The following is a 6,436-nucleotide window of genomic DNA, read 5'->3' on the forward strand; positions in this document are numbered from 1 at the left end:
TGTGGAGGTTCCTCAGAAAATTAAAAATAGACCTACCCTATGACCCAGCAGTAGCACTGCTAGGAATTTATCCAAGGGATACAGGAGTACTGATGCATAGGGGCACTTGTACCCCAATGTTCATAGCAGCACTCTCAACAATAGCCAAATTATGGAAAGAGCCTAAATGTCCATCAACTGATGAATGGATAAAGAAATTGTGGTTTATATACACAATTGAGTACTACGTGGCAATGAGAAAGAATGAAATATGGCCTTTTGTAGCAACATGGATGGAACTGGAGAGTGTGATGCTAAGTGAAATAAGCCATACAGAGAAAGACAGATACCATATGGTTTCACTCTTATGTGGATCCTGAGAAACTTAACAGAAACCCATGGGGGAGGGGAAGAAAAAAAAAGAGGCTAGAGTGGAAGAGAGCCAAAGCATAAGAGACTCTTAAAAACTGAGAACAAACTGAGGGTTGATGTGGGAGGGAGGGGGGGGTGGGTGATGGGTATTGAGAAGGGCACGTTTTGGGATGAGCACTGGGTGTTGTATGGAAACCAATTTGACAATAAACTTCATATATTGAAAATAAATAAATAAATAAATAAATGTGGGCATGAAAAATGGGCCAGCTCAACAGTGTAATATTTACTGGCAAACATGATCTTAAAGAGTCCACTACATGCTTTCTTATATTTAAAGCTGTGTAAGACTCATTTTAGCTTGATCAGTTGGGGACAGGGCACCAGTCAAATAATTCTTGTGTGTTTGGAATGAAATTATTTTGTAAGAGGTAAGTAAAAGATTGAATTTTATCCTAATGGGAAGGAGGATGAGTTGAAAATACTTTATTTCCAAACCATCATCTCTATTAATTCTTCATTACAGACTTCTGCATTTCCATCAGTCTCTGCCTGTGTGATGATTCCACCATCTTCTTCCAGCAGTAACACTTCCCCTAAGCTTGTCAGTGTGAGATGTGACTCTGCCTTGGTGCCGTCTAACCATTATCGGCCTTGTTGAAAAACTCAGAGTTACCTGTGGATCTGCCTTCACACTCTGTATCTTTCATTTTTATAATCGTCATGGTAAAATTTCTAGCAAATCAGTGGTACATTGATTTCTTTCATTACACCTTGTATTTCTTCTGGGTGCCAACTGAGAGAAGGTAGGAAAGCCCCCACTTCCTTTGTTGTAACAACACTGTCGCCATTTTTGAGAGATGGATTCTTCTGTTTGGTCACAGATCAGCCGCCATATGTGCAGAGGAAAGACAAGGGGTCAGACAAGTTCAGGGGGTTGAGTAGCTGTGGGTATCCCCCTGCTACTGCTGGGCACACCATTGCCACCCTGGAAGCAACCTGCATGTTCCTTATGTGAGCAGAAGCATTCTTCATCCCTGATATTGATTAACCTGACTTCCCTCACTATCACTGATCAATCTTGCCATGGATTGTAAATTTTATTAGCTTTTTTTAAAAATTTGAGTACAGTTGATACGCAATTTTCCATTATTGTGAGGTGCACAGCATGGTGACTGACAGGCTCACACATGATGCTGTGTCCACCACCTGTCTCCAGACATCACTGTTACAGCATCACGCACACATTCCCTACCCTGTGCCTTTTACTCTGTGACTTATTCATTCCTAACTGGATGTCTGAAAAAAACAACACTTCACTTTAATTGTTAGTATTTTTATTCTTATATTCATTCTTTCAAATTTTCTACCTTCTTTAGGTTTGTTTTCCTCTTCCTGTCTAACACATTGAGATGGATATTTACATCATACATTTTCGGTTTTTCCTCAATTCTAATATATGTATGTAAGGCTATAAATTCCTCATGAGCACACCCATAACAGAATCCAGTAACTTGAAATGTCATTTATCTCTCATTCCAAAATGTTTCCTAATTTCCAATGCAATATTATATTAATCCGTGCATTGTTTAGAAATGTAGTCCTTAATTCCCAAATAAATATTTTATTTTTGTTGTTGATGACTAACTTAACACATTGAATGCCTTCAATTCTCTGAGTTTGTTAAAACTTTTAATGGTCCAATGTATAGTCAATTTTTACAAATATTCCACCTGCCTTTTGAAAAACACATACTCTGAATCATTGAATTTAATGTCCTATGATGATCATGATGAACTCATCTGTAATTATAGTTCAAATTTTAATCTTTACTCGTTTTAGTCCGCTTGTCTTAACAGTTACTGAGTGAAATGTAACATTTTCACCATGTAATTGCAAATCTATGTATATTCGATATTGGTGTTGTAGATTGTTTATATATTTTGAGGCCACTTAAAAACAGGAGCATACAACTTTAGAATTGTTTCATTTTACAGATGAATTAATATACATTGATTTTTAGTGATCCTCTTTATCCCTGGGCATGAATCAAGGTTATCCAGAGAATCAGAACAGAGCGTGTGTGTGTGTGTGTGTGTATGTGTGTTATTATTTTATATGTCTCTATCATCTATCTATCCTGTCACCTATCTACCCATCTATCTATCATCTATTGATAATCTATCACCTATCTATCATCTATCTATTGATAATCTATCACCTCTATAACTATCATCTATCTATCTATCCATCAAGAAATTTTTCATAACGAATTGGCCAGCGTCATTATGGAGGCCATCAAGTCCACAACCTGCACCCAGTTCAAGTCTGACAGCCAGCAGTTTGCACTGATGTCCCCATTCAGTGGCTCTCAGGCAGGAGAAGTCTCTTGCTTAGGAAGAGTCAGCCTTTTGTTCTTTTCAGACCTTCAGCTGGTTACATGAGGCCCACCCATATTAAAGATGTCAGTCTACTTTACAAGTCTACCAATTTAAATGTGAATCTCATACAAAAACACCTTCATAGAAACATCCAGCATATTTGGATATTTTGCCAGCTATCTGAGAAAACCATGGCCCAGTCAAGTTGACACATAAATATAACCATCACATTCTGATAATACCATTCATCCTAAAAATTGTGTTCTGCTATAAATATAGATATACAACCTTTCCTTTTGTTAATATTTGCATGATATAACTTTCATTGTCTTTTACATTTAGCTTTTCTGTACCTTTCTGTTTGGGAGGATGTAGCTCTTGTAAGCAACATCGACTTGTCAGGGATTTTTTCCTACCAGCCTGACACTCTGGCCTTTTAACTGAAGTACGTCATCCATTTAAGTTTAAATTTTTTTTTCAACGTTTTTATTTATTTTTGGGACAGAGAGAGACAGAGCATGAACGGGAGGGGGGGGGCAGAGAGAGAGGGAGACACAGAATCGGAAACAGGCTCCAGGCCCAGAGCCCGATGCGGGGCTCGAACTCACGGACCGCGAGATCGTGACCTGGCTGAAGTCGGACGCTTAACCGACTGCGCCACCCAGGCGCCCCTCCATTTAAGTTTAAAGTAAGAACTGGTATTTGGGAGTTTAAATCTACTATCTCATTTTGTATTTTCTTTCTGTCCCTTGTCCTATGTCCTTTTCTTTCCTTTGTTCCTCTCTTTTTATGGACTTTGAATTATTTACGACCTTTATCAATTTAGAAGCTATACATTCTTTACCTGGTCATTGGTGGTTATGCCTTAAACAAAAAATCGCATCCTTGGTTGATAAAACTCAGTTGTTAGTTGGTATTTTACCCCCCTCCAGCACAATACTTTGGGACCTTCTAATTCCACTTACCTTCTCCCAACAGGAGAAGGCTATTGCTGTAACGGATATTAATTCTATAAGTAATTCAACCTTCACAGCATATTGCCTTTATTATTATTTTATGCAGTACATATTCATTTAGATTTACCAATATATTTAAATTCTTGATTCTCTCATCCTACTTAGAAACCATCCACTTGTGATCATTTTCTGCCCTGTTTGCTACTAGTGAGATGTCAACTTGTATTTATCTGAAATTGTCTTTATTTAACTTTCATTTTTGAGAATACTGCATTATGTAGAAAATTCTAGGATTCTAGTTCTTTTTTTCACCCACTGAAGGTATTATTTTCCTCTCTTAAAAATAATCTAGTCTGTTGTTACTGTTGAAAAAATCATCTTTCAATCTTCCTATGGTTCTTTTGGAGGTTATTGTTCTTGTTTTCAAGTCTTCTTTTGCCACACTCTTCTTCAATCTCAAGATAATATGTTTGTGTATAGAATTTATTATTTGTCATGCCTGGGTTTACTTGGGCTTTTTAAGAACAGATTAATGTTTTCAAGTTTGGAATATTTTTAAGTTTATTTATTTTTGAGACAGAGAGAGAGAGAGGGAGAGAGAGAGAGAGAGAGAGAGAGCGAGCGAGCAGGGGAAGGGAGGGGAAGAGAGAGAGAGACACAGAATCCAGAATCCAAAGCAGGATCCAGGCTCTGAGCTGTCAACATGAGTCTGGCACGAGGCTTGAACTCACAAAAACTATGAGATGATGATCTGAGCAGAAGTTGGACACTTAACAAACTGAGCTACCCAAGTACCCCCAGTTTGGCATATTTTTAACCACCATCTTCAAATTTTGCTTAAGACATGTTCTTTGTTCTGTGTGCAGTACATTCTTTGTACTTTGTTCTTGGTCACATCCAGTTCCTTGAGTTTTGCTACAGGCATGTCTAATCTGCTTTTAAATCCATCTGCTCAGCTCCTAATTTGAGTTCTTAAAATTTTCCATTCTGGAATTTCTAGTGTTTCTTGTCGTTGTGGTTATTTGTTTGTTTTCCAAATCTGAAATTTTATTTTTTTGGTTTCTAATTCCCTGAATTACTAAATTATGGAAATGTTCTCCATGAACATTGTATGTTTTTCATATAGTCTGTGGGAGTACAGAGGACAGGAGAGATAAAGTAGGGCAAGAGCAGTGCGTGCTGAATGCAGCACGTGCTGAACACAGTAACTGCTCAACCAAGAGAACACAAGATGTGCTGGAGAAGCAGAAGGGTTTTTCTTTCCAGGATGATATGCTCAGGTTACTAAGGAAGGTTGGGTCCATCTTTACCCCTTACTTTGCCCCGTGCATTCTTCGTGAGTTTGCCAATGTATATGCATAGACACTCACATAGTTAAGTCATGGTATGTCTCACATGATTTATTAACTTATGTTTCTCCTTTCATTTCCACATACTATTGTTCACTCCCCAATAAATACAAGAGAGCTACCCAGCCCTCTCTTGCTTAAGGAAGTTTTTCTTGGTGCAGTCCCTCCAGTCTCTCATCATTTCAAACCATCTGGACTGAGTAATGCTTTCAGTCTTGTGTCACACCAAGCAGCGTGACAATAGTCTGTGGCCAGTTGTTCAATAAATACTAATAACTGAGGTTACGTTTCTGTTGTCCATTTTCATGCTGATTGTTTTCATTTTTTCTTATCTACTCATACATCTACTTATCCCTGATTTCTTTTTGTTAGTGGACAGTATGATGACATCACTTTCCAGTAATACACTATCAGGTATTCACCTGAATATTGAAGTCCTTGTCTGATCTGAGGATATTATATTTTGTTGAATGCATTTTCTTTATTCACTGAGATGAACATACAGATTTAAACCTTCCAAATGTGGTGCATCACATTTACTGATTTGTGTATTTTGAACCACCCTTTCAATCCAGGGATTGATCCCACTCAATAATGCTGTATGATCCTTTACAAATGCTGTTGAATCCCATTTTCTAGTATTTTACTGAGGAAATCACTGTATTTATCAGGGATATTGGCCTGTTAACTTGTTTGGCTTTGGTTGAGGTTAATGCTTGCCCGTGAAATGAGTTTTGAAGTATTCCCTTCTCTTAGAATAATTTGAGGAGGAATGACTTAATTCTTATTTAAGTGTTTGATAGAAATCTGTAGAGCTGATTGATCTTTTGGGGGAGGGCTTTTAACCCTGCTGTAATCTCCTTACTCATCATTGATCTGTTCAGATTAGGGTATGTGTTTTTAGGAGTTTTTTCATTTTTTTCTAAGCTATCCAAAGTGAACAACTGTTCATAAGTCTCTGTGTAATTTTGTGGTATCAAGCTTGTCTCCCCCTTTAATTTATACTTGTATTTATTTGAATCTTCTCTTTCTTGGTTTATCTAGGTAAAGGATTGTCAACTTTTGGTTACATTTTCAAAAACCCAAAGTTGTTTTGATGACTTTTATGTTCTCTTGTTAGCGTCTGTCATTTACAGCTGACCTTGGACAACATGGGGCTTAGGAGCACAAACATGTAAATTTTGACTACCCCAAAACTTAACTGAGCAAACTACATAGGAAAGCATAGGAATAATTTTACCTGCCTCATCCCATTACACATCCAGAGCAGCTTGATGCTAAGAAGGATCACCTCAGAGACATTTCACCACTTGGGGAAAAAAGAAGAACCCCCAGGAATCTGTCCTGTGTCCCCCCCTTTGGCCCATCCATCATTGGAGCTGCACTGCCATCTGCTACT

This window comes from Herpailurus yagouaroundi, unplaced genomic scaffold (assembly GCF_014898765.1).
Source record: "Herpailurus yagouaroundi ecotype Mexico unplaced genomic scaffold, PumYag 219, whole genome shotgun sequence".
NCBI classification, from domain to species: domain Eukaryota; kingdom Metazoa; phylum Chordata; class Mammalia; order Carnivora; family Felidae; genus Herpailurus; species Herpailurus yagouaroundi.